General features: G+C 44.3%; 1 pseudogene; it reads left to right on the forward strand.

The window, feature by feature from the left end:
• Positions 1-905: 905 nt before the first annotated feature.
• Positions 906-22,417, forward strand: LOC121844810 (annotated as a pseudogene).
• The last annotated feature ends 645 nt before the right edge of the window (positions 22,418-23,062 follow it).

Consider the following 23,062-nt stretch of genomic DNA (forward strand, 5'->3'; position numbering starts at 1 on the left):
ACAATAAAAAATTAACAGTAGACATCACACATACAGAAGTTTCAAAACAATAAAGACATTACAAATGTCATATTATATATATATATATATATATATATATATATATATATACAGTGTTTTAACAATGTACAAATGGTAAAGGACACAAGATAAAATAAATAAGCATAGATATGAGTTGTATTTACAATGGTGCGTGTTCTTCACTGGTTGCCCTTTTCTCGTGGCAACAGGTCACAAATCTTGCTGCTTTGATGGCACACTGTGGAATTTCACCCAGTAGATATGGGAGTTTATCAAAATTAGATTTGTTTTCGAATTCTTTGTGGGTCTGTGTAATCTGAGGGAAATATGTCTCTCGAATATGGTCATACATTGGGCAGGAGGTTAGGAAGTGCAGCTCAGTTTCCACCTCATTTTGTGGGCAGTGAGCACATAGCCTGTCTTCTCTTGAGAGCCATGTCTGCCTACGGTGGCCCTTCTCAATAGCAAGGCTATGCTCGCTGAGTCTGTACATAGTCAAGGCTTTCCATAATTTTGGGTCAGTCACAGTGGTCAGGTATTCTGCCGCTGTGTACTCTCTGTTTAGGGCCAAATAGCATTCTAGTTTGCTCTGTTTTTTTGTTAATTCTTTCCAATGTGTCAAGTAATTATCTTTTTGTTTTCTCATGATTTGGTTGGGTCTAATTGTGCTGCTGTCCTCTCTCTCTCTCTCTCTCTGTATGGAAAGGTACTACAAGTGTGTTTGAGTACTGAACCATATGGGACTTAATTTGAAGACAGAACTTAATTCTCTCTCTCTCTCTCCTCTCTCTCTCTGTCTCTCTCGCTCTAGTCTCTCCTCTGTCTTTTCTCTCTGTCTCTCTGTCCTCTATCTCTCCTCTCCCTCTTTCTTTCTCTCTCTCTAGGTGTGGTCTATGGATGGTTACTATAAGGGGAGGCGTGTATTAGAGTACAGGACCATGGGAGACTTCACTAGAGGACAGAATTTTGTTCAGCACCTCTTACCTCACCCCTGGGCAGGGACAGGTCATGTTGTCTACAACGGATCACTGTACTACAACAAACACCAGAGCAACATACTGGTATGTTACACTACACACACACACACACACACACACACACACACACACACACACACACACACACACACACACACACACACACGCACACACACGCACACACACACACACAGACTGGCGTTAGGTGTAGGACAGGGGGACAGAGAGAGAGGGGTGACAGGAGTCGAGGAGACAGGGGAGACAGGGACACAGAACAGGGGTCAGTGCGTATGTCGCCCTGTTTCCCCTGCCTCTGTGGTCCTTGTTCCCCCTCTCTCTGTGGTCCTTGTTTCCAATCTCTCTGTGTCCCCCTGTTTCCCCTCTTTCTGTGGTCCTTGTTTCCAATCTCTCAGTGTCCCACGGTTCCCTGTTTCCCCCTCTCTGTGTCCCCCTGTCTCCCCTCTCTCTGTGTCCCCCTTCCTCCCCTCTCTCTGTGTCCCCTGCCTCCCCTCTCTGTGTCCCCTGCCTCCCCTCTCTCTGTGTCCCCCTGTCTCCCCTCTCTCTGTGTCCCCCTGCCTCCCCTCTCTCTGTGTCCCCCTGCCTCCCTCTCTCTGTGTCCCCCTGCCTCCACTCTCTCTGTGTCTCCCGGTATCCCCTCTGTGTCCCCCTGCCTCCCCTCTCTCTGTGTCCCCCTGCCTCCCCTCTCTGTGTCCCCTGCCTCCACTCTCTCTGTGTCCCCTGCCTCCCCTCTCTCTGTGTCCCCCTGTTTCCCCTCTCTCTGAGTCCCCCTGGCTCCCCTCTCTCTGAGTCCCCCTCTCCCCTCTCTCTGTCCTCTTGTCCTCACTCTCTGTCCCCCTGTCCTCTCTCTGTCCCCCTGTCCTCTCTCTGACCCCTGTCCTCTCTCTGACCCCCTGTCCTCGCTCTGACTCCTGTACTCTCTCTGACCCCCTGTCCTCTCTCTGACCTCCTGTCCTCTCTCTGACCCCCTGTCCTCTCTCTGACCCCCTGTCCTCTCTCTGTCCCCCTGTCCTCTCTCTGACTCCCTGTCCTCTCTCTGACTCCCTGTCCTCTCTCTGACCCCTGTCCTCGCTCTGACTCCCTGTCCTCTCTCTGACCCCTTGTCCTCTCTCTGACCCCCTGTCCTCTCTCTGACCCCCTGTCCTCTCTCTGACCCCCTGTCCTCGCTCTGACTGCCTGTCCTCTCTCTGACCCCCTGTCCTCTCTATGACCCCTGTCCTCTCACTGACCCCTTCTCCTCTCTCTGCCCCCCATCCTCTCTCTCTGACCCCCGTCCTCTCTCTGACCCCCTGTCCTCTCTCTGACTCCCTGTCCTCTCTCTGACTCCCTGTCCTCTCTCTGACCCCCTGTCCTCTCTCTGACCCCCTGTCCTCTCTCTGACCCCTGTCCTCTCTCTGACCCCCTGTCCTCTCTCTGACCCCCTGTCCTCTCTCTGACCCCCTGTCCTCGCTCTGACTCCCTGTCCTCTCTCTGACCCCCTGTCCTCTCTCTGACTCCCTGTCCTCTCTCTGACTCCCTGTCCTCTCTCTGACCCCCTGTCCTCTCTCTGACTCCCTGTCCTCTCTCTGACCCCCTGTCCTCCCTTTGACCCCCTGTCCTCTCTCTGACCCCGTCCTCGCTCTGACCCCTGTCCTCTCTCTGACCTCCTGTCCTCTCTCTGACTCCCTGTCCTCTCTCTGACTCCCTGTCCTCTCTCTGACCCCCTGTCCTCTCTCTGACCCCCTGTCCTCTCTCTGACCCCCTGTCCTCGCTCTGACTCCCTGTCCTCTCTCTGACCCCCTGTCCTCTCTCTGACCCCCTGTCCTCTCTCTGACCCCATGTCCTCTCTCTGACCCCCTGTCCTCTCTCTGACCTCCTGTCCTCTCTCTGACCCCCTGTCCTCTCTCTGACCCCCTGTCCTCTCTCTGACCCCCTGTCCTCTCTCTGACCCCCTGTAGGTGCAGTACCACTTCCGATCCCGTAACGTGGTGCTCCAGAGGAGTCTGAGTGGAGCAGGTTACAACAACACCTTCCCCTACAGCTGGGGGTCTTCTGACATAGACCTGATGGCTGATGAGACCGGCTTCTGGGCAGTCTACACCTCCATACCTAACGCTGGGAACATACTGGTAGGTAGTCTACACCTCCATACCTAACGCTGGGAACATACTGGTAGGTAGTCTACACCTCTAACATACTGGTAGGTAGTCTACATCTCTAACATACTGGTAGGTAGTCTACACCTCCATACCTAACGCTGGGAACATACTGGTAGGTAGTCTACATCTCTAACATACTGGTAGGTAGTCTACATCTCTAACATACTGGTAGGTAGTCTACACCTCCATACCTAACGCTGGGAACATACTGGTAGGTAGTCTACACCTCTAACATACTGGTAGGTAGTCTACACCTCTAACATACTGGTAGGTAGTCTACACCTCTAACATACTGGTAGGTAGTCTACATCTCTAACATACTGGTAGTAGTATACATCTCTAACATACTGGTAGGTAGTCTACACCTCTATCATACTGGTAGGTAGTCTACACCTCTATCATACTGGTAGGTAGTCTACATCTCTATCATACTGGTAGGTAGTCTACACCTCTAACATACTGGTAGGTAGTCTACATCTCTAACATCCTGGTAGGTAGTCTACACCTCTAACATACTGGTAGGTAGTCTACACCTCTACTGGTAGTAGTCTACACCTCTAACATACTGGTAGTAGTATACATCTCTAACATACTGGTAGGTAGTCTACACCTCTATCATACTGGTAGGTAGTCTACACCTCTATCATACTGGTAGGTAGTCTACATCTCTATCATACTGGTAGGTAGTCTACACCTCTAACATACTGGTAGGTAGTCTACATCTCTAACATCCTGGTAGGTAGTCTACACCTCTAACATACTGGTAGGTAGTCTACACCTCTACTGGTAGTAGTCTACACCTCTAACATACTGGTAGTCTACACCTCATCTCTAACATATTGGTAGGTAGTCTACATCTCTAACATACTGGTAGTAGTCTACACCTCTAACATACTGGTAGCTAGTCTACATCTCTAACATACTGGTAGGTAGTCTACACCTCTACTGGCAGTAGTCTACACCTCTAACATACTGGTAGGTAGTCTACACCTCTAACATACTGGTAGGTAGTCTACACCTCTATCATACTGGTAGGTAGTCTACACCTCTAACATACTGGTAGGTAGTCTACACCTCTATCATACTGGTAGGTAGTCTACATCTCTAACATACTGGTAGGTAGTCTACACCTCTAACATACTGTTAGGTAGTCTACACCTCTACGGGTAGTAGTCTACACCTCTAACATACTGGTAGCTAGTCTACATCTCTAACATACTGGTAGGTAGTCTACATCTCTAACATACTGGTAGGTAGTCTACACCTCTACTGGCAGTAGTCTACACCTCTAACATACTGGTAGGTAGTCTACATCTCTAACATACTGGTAGGTAGTCTACACCTCATCTCTAACATATTGGTAGGTAGTCTACACCTCTAACATACTGGTAGGTAGTCTACATCTCTAACATACTGGTAGGTAGTCTACACCTCATCTCTAACATATTGGTAGGTAGTCTACACCTCTATCATACTGGTAGGTAGTCTACACCTCTAACATACTGGTAGGTAGTCTACACCTCTACTGGTAGGTCGTCTACATCTCTATCATACTGGTAGGTAGTCTACACCTCTAACATACTGGTAGGTAGTCTACACCTCTAACATACTGGTAGGTAGTCTACACCTCTAACATACTGGTAGGTAGTCTACATCTCTATCATACTGGTAGGTAGTCTACATCTCTATCATACTGGTAGGTAGTCTACACCTCTAACATACTGGTAGGTAGTCTACACCTCTAACATTCTGGTAGGTAGTCTACATCTCTAACATACTGGTAGGTAGTGTACATCTCTAACATACTGGTAGGTAGTCTACACCTCATCTCTAACATATTGGTAGGTAGTCTACACCTCTAACATACTGGTAGGTAGTCTACATCTCTAACATACTGGTAGGTAGTCTACACCTCATCTCTAACATATTGGTAGGTAGTCTACACCTCTATCATACTGGTAGGTAGTCTACACCTCTAACATACTGGTAGGTAGTCTACACCTCTACTGGTAGGTCGTCTACACCTCTAACATACTGGTAGGTAGTCTACACCTCTAACATACTGGTAGGTAGTCTACACCTCTAACATACTGGTAGGTAGTCTACACCTCTAACATACTGGTAGGTAGTCTACACCTCTAACATACTGGTAGGTAGTCTACATCTCTATCATACTGGTAGGTAGTCTACATCTCTATCATACTGGTAGGTAGTCTACACCTCTAACATACTGGTAGGTAGTCTACACCTCTAACATACTGGTAGGTAGTCTACATCTCTAACATACTGGTAGGTAGTCTACATCTCTAACATACTGGTAGGTAGTCTACACCTCTAATATACTGGTAGGTAGTCTACACCTCTAACATACTGGTAGGTAGTCTACACCTCTAACATACTGGTAGGTAGTCTACATCTCTATCATACTGGTAGGTAGTCTACATCTCTATCATACTGGTAGGTAGTTTACACCTCTAACATACTGGTAGGTAGTCTACATCTCTAACATCCTGGTAGGTAGTCTACACCTCTAACATACTGGTAGGTAGTCTACACCTCTACTGGTAGTAGTCTACACCTCTAACATACTGGTAGTAGTATACATCTCTAACATACTGGTAGGTAGTCTACACCTCTATCATACTGGTAGGTAGTCTACACCTCTATCATACTGGTAGGTAGTCTACATCTCTATCATACTGGTAGGTAGTCTACACCTCTAACATACTGGTAGGTAGTCTACATCTCTAACATCCTGGTAGGTAGTCTACACCTCTAACATACTGGTAGGTAGTCTACACCTCTACTGGTAGTAGTCTACACCTCTAACATACTGGTAGTCTACACCTCATCTCTAACATATTGGTAGGTAGTCTTCATCTCTAACATACTGGTAGTAGTCTACACCTCTAACATACTGCTAGCTAGTCTACATCTCTAACATACTGGTAGGTAGTCTACACCTCTACTGGCAGTAGTCTACACCTCTAACATACTGGTAGGTAGTCTACACCTCTAACATACTGGTAGGTAGTCTACACCTCTATCATACTGGTAGGTAGTCTACACCTCTAACATACTGGTAGGTAGTCTACACCTCTATCATACTGGTAGGTAGTCTACATCTCTAACATACTGGTAGGTAGTCTACACCTCTAACATACTGTTAGGTAGTCTACACCTCTACTGGTAGTAGTCTACACCTCTAACATACTGGTAGCTAGTCTACATCTCTAACATACTGGTAGGTAGTCTACATCTCTAACATACTGGTAGGTAGTCTACACCTCTACTGGCAGTAGTCTACACCTCTAACATACTGGTAGGTAGTCTACATCTCTAACATACTGGTAGGTAGTCTACACCTCATCTCTAACATATTGGTAGGTAGTCTACACCTCTAACATACTGGTAGGTAGTCTACATCTCTAACATACTGGTAGGTAGTCTACACCTCATCTCTAACATATTGGTAGGTAGTCTACACCTCTATCATACTGGTAGGTAGTCTACACCTCTAACATACTGGTAGGTAGTCTACACCTCTACTGGTAGGTCGTCTACATCTCTATCATACTGGTAGGTAGTCTACACCTCTAACATACTGGTAGGTAGTCTACACCTCTAACATACTGGTAGGTAGTCTACACCTCTAACATACTGGTAGGTAGTCTACACCTCTAACATACTGGTAGGTAGTCTACATCTCTATCATACTGGTAGGTAGTCTACATCTCTATCATACTGGTAGGTAGTCTACACCTCTAACATACTGGTAGGTAGTCTACACCTCTAACATACTGGTAGGTAGTCTACATCTCTAACATTCTGGTAGGTAGTCTACATCTCTAACATACTGGTAGGTAGTCTACACCTCTAATATACTGGTAGGTAGTCTACACCTCTAACATACTGGTAGGTAGTCTACACCTCTAACATACTGGTAGGTAGTCTACATCTCTAACATACTGGTAGTAGTATACATCTCTAACATACTGGTAGGTAGTCTACACCTCTATCATACTGGTAGGTAGTCTACACCTCTATCATACTGGTAGGTAGTCTACATCTCTATCATACTGGTAGGTAGTCTACACCTCTAACATACTGGTAGGTAGTCTACATCTCTAACATCCTGGTAGGTAGTCTACACCTCTAACATACTGGTAGGTAGTCTACACCTCTACTGGTAGTAGTCTACACCTCTAACATACTGGTAGTAGTATACATCTCTAACATACTGGTAGGTAGTCTACACCTCTATCATACTGGTAGGTAGTCTACACCTCTATCATACTGGTAGGTAGTCTACATCTCTATCATACTGGTAGGTAGTCTACACCTCTAACATACTGGTAGGTAGTCTACATCTCTAACATCCTGGTAGGTAGTCTACACCTCTAACATACTGGTAGGTAGTCTACACCTCTACTGGTAGTAGTCTACACCTCTAACATACTGGTAGTCTACACCTCATCTCTAACATATTGGTAGGTAGTCTACATCTCTAACATACTGGTAGTAGTCTACACCTCTAACATACTGGTAGCTAGTCTACATCTCTAACATACTGGTAGGTAGTCTACACCTCTACTGGCAGTAGTCTACACCTCTAACATACTGGTAGGTAGTCTACACCTCTAACATACTGGTAGGTAGTCTACACCTCTATCATACTGGTAGGTAGTCTACACCTCTAACATACTGGTAGGTAGTCTACACCTCTATCATACTGGTAGGTAGTCTACATCTCTAACATACTGGTAGGTAGTCTACACCTCTAACATACTGTTAGGTAGTCTACACCTCTACTGGTAGTAGTCTACACCTCTAACATACTGGTAGCTAGTCTACATCTCTAACATACTGGTAGGTAGTCTACATCTCTAACATACTGGTAGGTAGTCTACACCTCTACTGGCAGTAGTCTACACCTCTAACATACTGGTAGGTAGTCTACATCTCTAACATACTGGTAGGTAGTCTACACCTCATCTCTAACATATTGGTAGGTAGTCTACACCTCTAACATACTGGTAGGTAGTCTACATCTCTAACATACTGGTAGGTAGTCTACACCTCATCTCTAACATATTGGTAGGTAGTCTACACCTCTATCATACTGGTAGGTAGTCTACACCTCTAACATACTGGTAGGTAGTCTACACCTCTACTGGTAGGTCGTCTACATCTCTATCATACTGGTAGGTAGTCTACACCTCTAACATACTGGTAGGTAGTCTACACCTCTAACATACTGGTAGGTAGTCTACACCTCTAACATACTGGTAGGTAGTCTACACCTCTAACATACTGGTAGGTAGTCTACATCTCTATCATACTGGTAGGTAGTCTACATCTCTATCATACTGGTAGGTAGTCTACACCTCTAACATACTGGTAGGTAGTCTACACCTCTAACATACTGGTAGGTAGTCTACATCTCTAACATACTGGTAGGTAGTGTACATCTCTAACATACTGGTAGGTAGTCTACACCTCATCTCTAACATATTGGTAGGTAGTCTACACCTCTAACATACTGGTAGGTAGTCTACATCTCTAACATACTGGTAGGTAGTCTACACCTCATCTCTAACATATTGGTAGGTAGTCTACACCTCTATCATACTGGTAGGTAGTCTACACCTCTAACATACTGGTAGGTAGTCTACACCTCTACTGGTAGGTCGTCTACACCTCTAACATACTGGTAGGTAGTCTACACCTCTAACATACTGGTAGGTAGTCTACACCTCTAACATACTGGTAGGTAGTCTACACCTCTAACATACTGGTAGGTAGTCTACACCTCTAACATACTGGTAGGTAGTCTACAGCTCTATCATACTGGTAGGTAGTCTACATCTCTATCATACTGGTAGGTAGTCTACACCTCTAACATACTGGTAGGTAGTCTACACCTCTAACATACTGGTAGGTAGTCTACATCTCTAACATACTGGTAGGTAGTCTACATCTCTAACATACTGGTAGGTAGTCTACACCTCTAATATACTGGTAGGTAGTCTACACCTCTAACATACTGGTAGGTAGTCTACACCTCTAACATACTGGTAGGTAGTCTACACCTCTAACATACTGGTAGGTAGTCTACATCTCTAACATACTGGTAGGTAGTCTACACCTCTATCATACTGGTAGGTAGTCTACATCTCTATCATACTGGTAGGTAGTCTACACCTCTAACATACTGGTAGGTAGTCTACACCTCTAACATACTGGTAGGTAGTCTACACCTCTAACATACTGGTAGGTCGTCTACACCTCTAACATACTGGTAGGTAGTCTACATCTCTAACATACTGGTAGGTAGTCTACATCTCTATCATACTGGTAGGTAGTCTACATCTCTATCATACTGGTAGGTAGTCTACACCTCTAACATACTGGTAGGTAGTCTACACCTCTAACATACTGGTAGGTAGTCTACATCTCTAACATACTGGTAGGTAGTCTACATCTCTAACATACTGGTAGGTAGTCTACACCTCTAATATACTGGTAGGTAGTCTACACCTCTAACATACTGGTAGGTAGTCTACACCTCTAACATACTGGTAGGTAGTCTACATCTCTATCATACTGGTAGGTAGTCTACATCTCTATCATACTGGTAGGTAGTCTACACCTCTAACATACTGGTAGGTAGTCTACATCTCTAACATCCTGGTAGGTAGTCTACACCTCTAACATACTGGTAGGTAGTCTACACCTCTACTGGTAGTAGTCTACACCTCTAACATACTGGTAGTAGTATACATCTCTAACATACTGGTAGGTAGTCTACACCTCTATCATACTGGTAGGTAGTCTACACCTCTATCATACTGGTAGGTAGTCTACATCTCTATCATACTGGTAGGTAGTCTACACCTCTAACATACTGGTAGGTAGTCTACATCTCTAACATCCTGGTAGGTAGTCTACACCTCTAACATACTGGTAGGTAGTCTACACCTCTACTGGTAGTAGTCTACACCTCTAACATACTGGTAGTCTACACCTCATCTCTAACATATTGGTAGGTAGTCTTCATCTCTAACATACTGGTAGTAGTCTACACCTCTAACATACTGCTAGCTAGTCTACATCTCTAACATACTGGTAGGTAGTCTACACCTCTACTGGCAGTAGTCTACACCTCTAACATACTGGTAGGTAGTCTACACCTCTAACATACTGGTAGGTAGTCTACACCTCTATCATACTGGTAGGTAGTCTACACCTCTAACATACTGGTAGGTAGTCTACACCTCTATCATACTGGTAGGTAGTCTACATCTCTAACATACTGGTAGGTAGTCTACACCTCTAACATACTGTTAGGTAGTCTACACCTCTACTGGTAGTAGTCTACACCTCTAACATACTGGTAGCTAGTCTACATCTCTAACATACTGGTAGGTAGTCTACATCTCTAACATACTGGTAGGTAGTCTACACCTCTACTGGCAGTAGTCTACACCTCTAACATACTGGTAGGTAGTCTACATCTCTAACATACTGGTAGGTAGTCTACACCTCATCTCTAACATATTGGTAGGTAGTCTACACCTCTAACATACTGGTAGGTAGTCTACATCTCTAACATACTGGTAGGTAGTCTACACCTCATCTCTAACATATTGGTAGGTAGTCTACACCTCTATCATACTGGTAGGTAGTCTACACCTCTAACATACTGGTAGGTAGTCTACACCTCTACTGGTAGGTCGTCTACATCTCTATCATACTGGTAGGTAGTCTACACCTCTAACATACTGGTAGGTAGTCTACACCTCTAACATACTGGTAGGTAGTCTACACCTCTAACATACTGGTAGGTAGTCTACACCTCTAACATACTGGTAGGTAGTCTACATCTCTATCATACTGGTAGGTAGTCTACATCTCTATCATACTGGTAGGTAGTCTACACCTCTAACATACTGGTAGGTAGTCTACACCTCTAACATACTGGTAGGTAGTCTACATCTCTAACATTCTGGTAGGTAGTCTACATCTCTAACATACTGGTAGGTAGTCTACACCTCTAATATACTGGTAGGTAGTCTACACCTCTAACATACTGGTAGGTAGTCTACACCTCTAACATACTGGTAGGTAGTCTACATCTCTAACATACTGGTAGTAGTATACATCTCTAACATACTGGTAGGTAGTCTACACCTCTATCATACTGGTAGGTAGTCTACACCTCTATCATACTGGTAGGTAGTCTACATCTCTATCATACTGGTAGGTAGTCTACACCTCTAACATACTGGTAGGTAGTCTACATCTCTAACATCCTGGTAGGTAGTCTACACCTCTAACATACTGGTAGGTAGTCTACACCTCTACTGGTAGTAGTCTACACCTCTAACATACTGGTAGTAGTATACATCTCTAACATACTGGTAGGTAGTCTACACCTCTATCATACTGGTAGGTAGTCTACACCTCTATCATACTGGTAGGTAGTCTACATCTCTATCATACTGGTAGGTAGTCTACACCTCTAACATACTGGTAGGTAGTCTACATCTCTAACATCCTGGTAGGTAGTCTACACCTCTAACATACTGGTAGGTAGTCTACACCTCTACTGGTAGTAGTCTACACCTCTAACATACTGGTAGTCTACACCTCATCTCTAACATATTGGTAGGTAGTCTACATCTCTAACATACTGGTAGTAGTCTACACCTCTAACATACTGGTAGCTAGTCTACATCTCTAACATACTGGTAGGTAGTCTACACCTCTACTGGCAGTAGTCTACACCTCTAACATACTGGTAGGTAGTCTACACCTCTAACATACTGGTAGGTAGTCTACACCTCTATCATACTGGTAGGTAGTCTACACCTCTAACATACTGGTAGGTAGTCTACACCTCTATCATACTGGTAGGTAGTCTACATCTCTAACATACTGGTAGGTAGTCTACACCTCTAACATACTGTTAGGTAGTCTACACCTCTACTGGTAGTAGTCTACACCTCTAACATACTGGTAGCTAGTCTACATCTCTAACATACTGGTAGGTAGTCTACATCTCTAACATACTGGTAGGTAGTCTACACCTCTACTGGCAGTAGTCTACACCTCTAACATACTGGTAGGTAGTCTACATCTCTAACATACTGGTAGGTAGTCTACACCTCATCTCTAACATATTGGTAGGTAGTCTACACCTCTAACATACTGGTAGGTAGTCTACATCTCTAACATACTGGTAGGTAGTCTACACCTCATCTCTAACATATTGGTAGGTAGTCTACACCTCTATCATACTGGTAGGTAGTCTACACCTCTAACATACTGGTAGGTAGTCTACACCTCTACTGGTAGGTCGTCTACATCTCTATCATACTGGTAGGTAGTCTACACCTCTAACATACTGGTAGGTAGTCTACACCTCTAACATACTGGTAGGTAGTCTACACCTCTAACATACTGGTAGGTAGTCTACACCTCTAACATACTGGTAGGTAGTCTACATCTCTATCATACTGGTAGGTAGTCTACATCTCTATCATACTGGTAGGTAGTCTACACCTCTAACATACTGGTAGGTAGTCTACACCTCTAACATACTGGTAGGTAGTCTACATCTCTAACATACTGGTAGGTAGTGTACATCTCTAACATACTGGTAGGTAGTCTACACCTCATCTCTAACATATTGGTAGGTAGTCTACACCTCTAACATACTGGTAGGTAGTCTACATCTCTAACATACTGGTAGGTAGTCTACACCTCATCTCTAACATATTGGTAGGTAGTCTACACCTCTATCATACTGGTAGGTAGTCTACACCTCTAACATACTGGTAGGTAGTCTACACCTCTACTGGTAGGTCGTCTACACCTCTAACATACTGGTAGGTAGTCTACACCTCTAACATACTGGTAGGTAGTCTACACCTCTAACATACTGGTAGGTAGTCTACACCTCTAACATACTGGTAGGTAGTCTACACCTCTAACATACTGGTAGGTAGTCTACAGCTCTATCATACTGGTAGGTAGTCTACATCTCTATCATACTGGTAGGTAGTCTACACCTCTAACATACTGGTAGGTAGTCTACACCTCTAACATACTGGTAGGTAGTCTACATCTCTAACATACTGGTAGGTAGTCTACATCTCTAACATACTGGTAGGTAGTCTACACCTCTAATATACTGGTAGGTAGTCTACACCTCTAACATACTGGTAGGTAGTCTACACCTCTAACATACTGGTAGGTAGTCTACACCTCTAACATACTGGTAGGTAGTCTACATCTCTAACATACTGGTAGGTAGTCTACACCTCTATCATACTGGTAGGTAGTCTACATCTCTATCATACTGGTAGGTAGTCTACACCTCTAACATACTGGTAGGTAGTCTACACCTCTAACATACTGGTAGGTAGTCTACACCTCTAACATACTGGTAGGTCGTCTACACCTCTAACATACTGGTAGGTAGTCTACATCTCTAACATACTGGTAGGTAGTCTACATCTCTATCATACTGGTAGGTAGTCTACATCTCTATCATACTGGTAGGTAGTCTACACCTCTAACATACTGGTAGGTAGTCTACACCTCTAACATACTGGTAGGTAGTCTACATCTCTAACATACTGGTAGGTAGTCTACATCTCTAACATACTGGTAGGTAGTCTACACCTCTAATATACTGGTAGGTAGTCTACACCTCTAACATACTGGTAGGTAGTCTACACCTCTAACATACTGGTAGGTAGTCTACATCTCTATCATACTGGTAGGTAGTCTACATCTCTATCATACTGGTAGGTAGTCTACACCTCTAACATACTGGTAGGTAGTCTACATCTCTAACATCCTGGTAGGTAGTCTACACCTCTAACATACTGGTAGGTAGTCTACACCTCTACTGGTAGTAGTCTACACCTCTAACATACTGGTAGTAGTATACATCTCTAACATACTGGTAGGTAGTCTACACCTCTATCATACTGGTAGGTAGTCTACACCTCTATCATACTGGTAGGTAGTCTACATCTCTATCATACTGGTAGGTAGTCTACACCTCTAACATACTGGTAGGTAGTCTACATCTCTAACATCCTGGTAGGTAGTCTACACCTCTAACATACTGGTAGGTAGTCTACACCTCTACTGGTAGTAGTCTACACCTCTAACATACTGGTAGTCTACACCTCATCTCTAACATATTGGTAGGTAGTCTTCATCTCTAACATACTGGTAGTAGTCTACACCTCTAACATACTGCTAGCTAGTCTACATCTCTAACATACTGGTAGGTAGTCTACACCTCTACTGGCAGTAGTCTACACCTCTAACATACTGGTAGGTAGTCTACACCTCTAACATACTGGTAGGTAGTCTACACCTCTATCATACTGGTAGGTAGTCTACACCTCTAACATACTGGTAGGTAGTCTACACCTCTATCATACTGGTAGGTAGTCTACATCTCTAACATACTGGTAGGTAGTCTACACCTCTAACATACTGTTAGGTAGTCTACACCTCTACTGGTAGTAGTCTACACCTCTAACATACTGGTAGCTAGTCTACATCTCTAACATACTGGTAGGTAGTCTACATCTCTAACATACTGGTAGGTAGTCTACACCTCTACTGGCAGTAGTCTACACCTCTAACATACTGGTAGGTAGTCTACATCTCTAACATACTGGTAGGTAGTCTACACCTCATCTCTAACATATTGGTAGGTAGTCTACACCTCTAACATACTGGTAGGTAGTCTACATCTCTAACATACTGGTAGGTAGTCTACACCTCATCTCTAACATATTGGTAGGTAGTCTACACCTCTATCATACTGGTAGGTAGTCTACACCTCTAACATACTGGTAGGTAGTCTACACCTCTACTGGTAGGTCGTCTACATCTCTATCATACTGGTAGGTAGTCTACACCTCTAACATACTGGTAGGTAGTCTACACCTCTAACATACTGGTAGGTAGTCTACACCTCTAACATACTGGTAGGTAGTCTACACCTCTAACATACTGGTAGGTAGTCTACATCTCTATCATACTGGTAGGTAGTCTACATCTCTATCATACTGGTAGGTAGTCTACACCTCTAACATACTGGTAGGTAGTCTACACCTCTAACATACTGGTAGGTAGTCTACATCTCTAACATTCTGGTAGGTAGTCTACATCTCTAACATACTGGTAGGTAGTCTACACCTCTAATATACTGGTAGGTAGTCTACACCTCTAACATACTGGTAGGTAGTCTACACCTCTAACATACTGGTAGGTAGTCTACATCTCTAACATACTGGTAGTAGTATACATCTCTAACATACTGGTAGGTAGTCTACACCTCTATCATACTGGTAGGTAGTCTACACCTCTATCATACTGGTAGGTAGTCTACATCTCTATCATACTGGTAGGTAGTCTACACCTCTAACATACTGGTAGGTAGTCTACATCTCTAACATCCTGGTAGGTAGTCTACACCTCTAACATACTGGTAGGTAGTCTACACCTCTACTGGTAGTAGTCTACACCTCTAACATACTGGTAGTAGTATACATCTCTAACATACTGGTAGGTAGTCTACACCTCTATCATACTGGTAGGTAGTCTACACCTCTATCATACTGGTAGGTAGTCTACATCTCTATCATACTGGTAGGTAGTCTACACCTCTAACATACTGGTAGGTAGTCTACATCTCTAACATCCTGGTAGGTAGTCTACACCTCTAACATACTGGTAGGTAGTCTACACCTCTACTGGTAGTAGTCTACACCTCTAACATACTGGTAGTCTACACCTCATCTCTAACATATTGGTAGGTAGTCTACATCTCTAACATACTGGTAGTAGTCTACACCTCTAACATACTGGTAGCTAGTCTACATCTCTAACATACTGGTAGGTAGTCTACACCTCTACTGGCAGTAGTCTACACCTCTAACATACTGGTAGGTAGTCTACACCTCTAACATACTGGTAGGTAGTCTACACCTCTATCATACTGGTAGGTAGTCTACACCTCTAACATACTGGTAGGTAGTCTACACCTCTATCATACTGGTAGGTAGTCTACATCTCTAACATACTGGTAGGTAGTCTACACCTCTAACATACTGTTAGGTAGTCTACACCTCTACTGGTAGTAGTCTACACCTCTAACATACTGGTAGCTAGTCTACATCTCTAACATACTGGTAGGTAGTCTACATCTCTAACATACTGGTAGGTAGTCTACACCTCTACTGGCAGTAGTCTACACCTCTAACATACTGGTAGGTAGTCTACATCTCTAACATACTGGTAGGTAGTCTACACCTCATCTCTAACATATTGGTAGGTAGTCTACACCTCTAACATACTGGTAGGTAGTCTACATCTCTAACATACTGGTAGGTAGTCTACACCTCATCTCTAACATATTGGTAGGTAGTCTACACCTCTATCATACTGGTAGGTAGTCTACACCTCTAACATACTGGTAGGTAGTCTACACCTCTACTGGTAGGTCGTCTACATCTCTATCATACTGGTAGGTAGTCTACACCTCTAACATACTGGTAGGTAGTCTACACCTCTAACATACTGGTAGGTAGTCTACACCTCTAACATACTGGTAGGTAGTCTACACCTCTAACATACTGGTAGGTAGTCTACATCTCTATCATACTGGTAGGTAGTCTACATCTCTATCATACTGGTAGGTAGTCTACACCTCTAACATACTGGTAGGTAGTCTACACCTCTAACATACTGGTAGGTAGTCTACATCTCTAACATACTGGTAGGTAGTGTACATCTCTAACATACTGGTAGGTAGTCTACACCTCATCTCTAACATATTGGTAGGTAGTCTACACCTCTAACATACTGGTAGGTAGTCTACATCTCTAACATACTGGTAGGTAGTCTACACCTCATCACTAACATATTGGTAGGTAGTCTACACCTCTATCATACTGGTAGGTAGTCTACACCTCTAACATACTGGTAGGTAGTCTACACCTCTACTGGTAGGTCGTCTACACCTCTAACATACTGGTAGGTAGTCTACACCTCTAACATACTGGTAGGTAGTCTACACCTCTAACATACTGGTAGGTAGTCTACACCTCTAACATACTGGTAGGTAGTCTACACCTCTAACATACTGGTAGGTAGTCTACAGCTCTATCATACTGGTAGGTAGTCTACATCTCTATCATACTGGTAGGTAGTCTACACCTCTAACATACTGGTAGGTAGTCTACACCTCTAACATACTGGTAGGTAGTCTACATCTCTAACATACTGGTAGGTAGTCTACATCTCTAACATACTGGTAGGTAGTCTACACCTCTAATATACTGGTAGGTAGTCTACACCTCTAACATACTGGTAGGTAGTCTACACCTCTAACATACTGGTAGGTAGTCTACACCTCTAACATACTGGTAGGTAGTCTACATCTCTAACATACTGGTAGGTAGTCTACACCTCTATCATACTGGTAGGTAGTCTACATCTCTATCATACTGGTAGGTAGTCTACACCTCTAACATACTGGTAGGTAGTCTACACCTCTAACATACTGGTAGGTAGTCTACACCTCTAACATACTGGTAGGTCGTCTACACCTCTAACATACTGGTAGGTAGTCTACATCTCTAACATACTGGTAGGTAGTCTACACCTCTAACATACTGGTAGGTAGTCTACACCTCTACTGGTAGTAGTCTACACCTCTAACATACTGGTAGGTAGTCTACATCTCTAACATACGGGTAGGTAGTCTACATCTCTAACATACTGGTAGGTAGTCTACACCTCTACTGGTAGTAGTCTACACCTCTAACATACTGGTAGGTTGTCTACACCTCTAACATACTGTTAGGTAGTCTACACCTCTACTGGTAGTAGTCTACACCTCTAACATACTGGTAGCTAGTCTACATCTCGAACATACTGGTAGGTAGTCTACATCTCTAACATACTGGTAGGTAGTCTACACCTCTACTGGCAGTAGTCTACACCTCTAACATACTGGTAGGTAGTCTACATCTCTAACATACTGGTAGGTAGTCTACACCTCATCTCTAACATATTGGTAGGTAGTCTACACCTCTAACATACTGGTAGGTAGTCTACATCTCTAACATACTGGTAGGTAGTCTACACCTCATCTCTAACATATTGGTAGGTAGTCTACACCTCTATCATACTGGTAGGTAGTCTACACCTCTAACATACTGGTAGGTAGTCTACACCTCTACTGGTAGGTCGTCTACATCTCTATCATACTGGTAGGTAGTCTACACCTCTAACATACTGGTAGGTAGTCTACACCTCTAACATACTGGTAGGTAGTCTACACCTCTAACATACTGGTAGGTAGTCTACACCTCTAACATACTGGTAGGTAGTCTACATCTCTATCATACTGGTAGGTAGTCTACATCTCTATCATACTGGTAGGTAGTCTACACCTCTAACATACTGGTAGGTAGTCTACACCTCTAACATACTGGTAGGTAGTCTACATCTCTAACATACTGGTAGGTAGTCTACATCTCTAACATACTGGTAGGTAGTCTACACCTCTAATATACTGGTAGGTAGTCTACACCTCTAACATACTGGTAGGTAGTCTACACCTCTAACATACTGGTAGGTAGTCTACATCTCTAACATACTGGTAGTAGTATACATCTCTAACATACTGGTAGGTAGTCTACACCTCTATCATACTGGTAGGTAGTCTACACCTCTATCATACTGGTAGGTAGTCTACATCTCTATCATACTGGTAGGTAGTCTACACCTCTAACATACTGGTAGGTAGTCTACATCTCTAACATCCTGGTAGGTAGTCTACACCTCTAACATACTGGTAGGTAGTCTACACCTCTACTGGTAGTAGTCTACACCTCTAACATACTGGTAGTAGTATACATCTCTAACATACTGGTAGGTAGTCTACACCTCTATCATACTGGTAGGTAGTCTACACCTCTATCATACTGGTAGGTAGTCTACATCTCTATCATACTGGTAGGTAGTCTACACCTCTAACATACTGGTAGGTAGTCTACATCTCTAACATCCTGGTAGGTAGTCTACACCTCTAACATACTGGTAGGTAGTCTACACCTCTACTGGTAGTAGTCTACACCTCTAACATACTGGTAGTCTACACCTCATCTCTAACATATTGGTAGGTAGTCTACATCTCTAACATACTGGTAGTAGTCTACACCTCTAACATACTGGTAGCTAGTCTACATCTCTAACATACTGGTAGGTAGTCTACACCTCTACTGGCAGTAGTCTACACCTCTAACATACTGGTAGGTAGTCTACACCTCTAACATACTGGTAGGTAGTCTACACCTCTATCATACTGGTAGGTAGTCTACACCTCTAACATACTTGTAGGTAGTCTACACCTCTATCATACTGGTAGGTAGTCTACATCTCTAACATACTGGTAGGTAGTCTACACCTCTAACATACTGTTAGGTAGTCTACACCTCTACTGGTAGTAGTCTACACCTCTAACATACTGGTAGCTAGTCTACATCTCTAACATACTGGTAGGTAGTCTACATCTCTAACATACTGGTAGGTAGTCTACACCTCTACTGGCAGTAGTCTACACCTCTAACATACTGGTAGGTAGTCTACATCTCTAACATACTGGTAGGTAGTCTACACCTCATCTCTAACATATTGGTAGGTAGTCTACACCTCTAACATACTGGTAGGTAGTCTACATCTCTAACATACTGGTAGGTAGTCTACACCTCATCTCTAACATATTGGTAGGTAGTCTACACCTCTATCATACTGGTAGGTAGTCTACACCTCTAACATACTGGTAGGTAGTCTACACCTCTACTGGTAGGTCGTCTACATCTCTATCATACTGGTAGGTAGTCTACACCTCTAACATACTGGTAGGTAGTCTACACCTCTAACATACTGGTAGGTAGTCTACACCTCTAACATACTGGTAGGTAGTCTACACCTCTAACATACTGGTAGGTAGTCTACATCTCTATCATACTGGTAGGTAGTCTACATCTCTATCATACTGGTAGGTAGTCTACACCTCTAACATACTGGTAGGTAGTCTACACCTCTAACATACTGGTAGGTAGTCTACATCTCTAACATACTGGTAGGTAGTGTACATCTCTAACATACTGGTAGGTAGTCTACACCTCATCTCTAACATATTGGTAGGTAGTCTACACCTCTAACATACTGGTAGGTAGTCTACATCTCTAACATACTGGTAGGTAGTCTACACCTCATCTCTAACATATTGGTAGGTAGTCTACACCTCTATCATACTGGTAGGTAGTCTACACCTCTAACATACTGGTAGGTAGTCTACACCTCTACTGGTAGGTCGTCTACACCTCTAACATACTGGTAGGTAGTCTACACCTCTAACATACTGGTAGGTAGTCTACACCTCTAACATACTGGTAGGTAGTCTACACCTCTAACATACTGGTAGGTAGTCTACACCTCTAACATACTGGTAGGTAGTCTACAGCTCTATCATACTGGTAGGTAGTCTACATCTCTATCATACTGGTAGGTAGTCTACACCTCTAACATACTGGTAGGTAGTCTACACCTCTAACATACTGGTAGGTAGTCTACATCTCTAACATACTGGTAGGTAGTCTACATCTCTAACATACTGGTAGGTAGTCTACACCTCTAATATACTGGTAGGTAGTCTACACCTCTAACATACTGGTAGGTAGTCTACACCTCTAACATACTGGTAGGTAGTCTACACCTCTAACATACTGGTAGGTAGTCTACATCTCTAACATACTGGTAGGTAGTCTACACCTCTATCATACTGGTAGGTAGTCTACATCTCTATCATACTGGTAGGTAGTCTACACCTCTAACATACTGGTAGGTAGTCTACACCTCTAACATACTGGTAGGTAGTCTACACCTCTAACATACTGGTAGGTCGTCTACACCTCTAACATACTGGTAGGTAGTCTACATCTCTAACATACTGGTAGGTAGTCTACACCTCTAACATACTGGTAGGTAGTCTACACCTCTACTGGTAGTAGTCTACACCTCTAACATACTGGTAGGTAGTCTACATCTCTAACATACGGGTAGGTAGTCTACATCTCTAACATACTGGTAGGTAGTCTACACCTCTACTGGTAGTAGTCTACACCTCTAACATACTGGTAGGTTGTCTACACCTCTAACATACTGGTAGGTTGTCTACACCTCTATCATACTGGTAGGTAGTCTACATCTCTAAAATACTGGTAGGGAGGATGTGTGTGTGTCGAAGGTCACATCTCTCTCCTTTATCTCCCTCCCTCCCTCACCCCCTCGTTCCCTCGTTCCCTCCCTCACCCCCTCGTTCCCTCCCTCCCTCACCCACTCGTTCCCTCCCTCCCTTCCTCTCTCCCCCATCACCCCCCTCCCTCCATCCCTCCCTCCCCCTCACCCCCTCGTTCCCTCCCTCCCTCATCCACTCGTTCCCTCCCTCCCTTCCTCTCAACCCCCATCACCCCCTCCCCCTCCCTCCATCCCTCCCTCCCCCACCCCCTCCCTCCCTCACCCCGTCGTTCGCTCCCCCTCCCCCCCCCCCTCCCTCCATCCCTCCCTCCCCCACCCCCTCCCTCCCTCACCCTGTCTTTTGCTCCCTCCCTCCCTCCCCTCACCCCCTCCCTCCATCCCTCCCTCCCTCACCCCCTCCCTCCCTCACCCTGTCGTTCCCTCCCTCACCCCCTCCCTCCCTCACCCTGTCGTTCCCTCCCTCCCTCCCTCCCTCCCTCCCTCCAGGTCAGTCGGTTGGATCCTCGTTCTCTCGACATTCTCCAGAGTTGGGACACAGGGTTTCCTAAACGCAGTGCAGGGAGACCTTCATGATCTGTGGTACCCTGTACGTCACCAACTCCCATCTGGCCGGAGCTAAGGTCCACTTTGCTTATCACACCAACTCCTCCAGCTATGAGTACACAGACATCCCCTTCCACAACCAGTACTCTCACATCTCCATGATGGACTACAACCCCAGAGAGAGGGCCCTCTACACATGGAACAATGGACATCAGGTCATCTATAACGTGACCCTGTTTCATGTTATACAGAGCGAAGGATAGAGGAGGAGAGGAGGGGAGTAGGGAAAGGAGAGAGACTGACGGACTATATCTCCATACAGAGAGAGGAGGAGGAGGAGGAGGAAGAGGAGGAGGAGGAGTGGGAGGGGAGTGGGTGAGAGACTGACGACTATATCTTGAGAGGAAGAGGGGGAAGAAGAGGAGAGGAGGAGGAGAAGGAGGACTGATGGACTATATCTCTAGAGAGAGAGGAGGAGAAGGTGGACTGATGGACTTTATCTCTAGAGAGAGCAGGAGAAGGAGGACTGATGGACTTTATCTCTAGAGAGAAAGGAGGAGAAGGAGGACTGATGGACTATATCTCTATACAAAGAGAGGAGGAGAAGGAGCACTGATGGACTATATCTCTAGAGAGAGAGAGAGGAGAAGGAGGACTGATGGACTATATCTCTGTACAAAGAGAGGAGAAGGAGGACTGATGGACTATATCTCTAAAGAGAGAGGAGGAGAAGGAGGACTGATGAACTATATCTCTATAGAAAGAGAGGAGGAGAAGGAGGACTGATGGACTATATCTCTAGAGAGAGAGGAGGAGAAGGAGGACTGATGGACTATATCTCTAGAGAGAGAGGAGCAGAAGGAGGACTGATGGACTATATCTCTAGAGAGAGAGAGAGGAGGAGAAGGAGCACCGATGGACTATATCTGTAGAGAGAGAGAGGAGGAGAAGGAGGACTGATGGACTATATCTCTAGACAGAGAGAGGAGGAGAAGG

Source organism: Oncorhynchus tshawytscha, unplaced genomic scaffold (assembly GCF_018296145.1).
Source record: "Oncorhynchus tshawytscha isolate Ot180627B unplaced genomic scaffold, Otsh_v2.0 Un_contig_5355_pilon_pilon, whole genome shotgun sequence".
Lineage (NCBI taxonomy): Eukaryota > Metazoa > Chordata > Actinopteri > Salmoniformes > Salmonidae > Oncorhynchus > Oncorhynchus tshawytscha.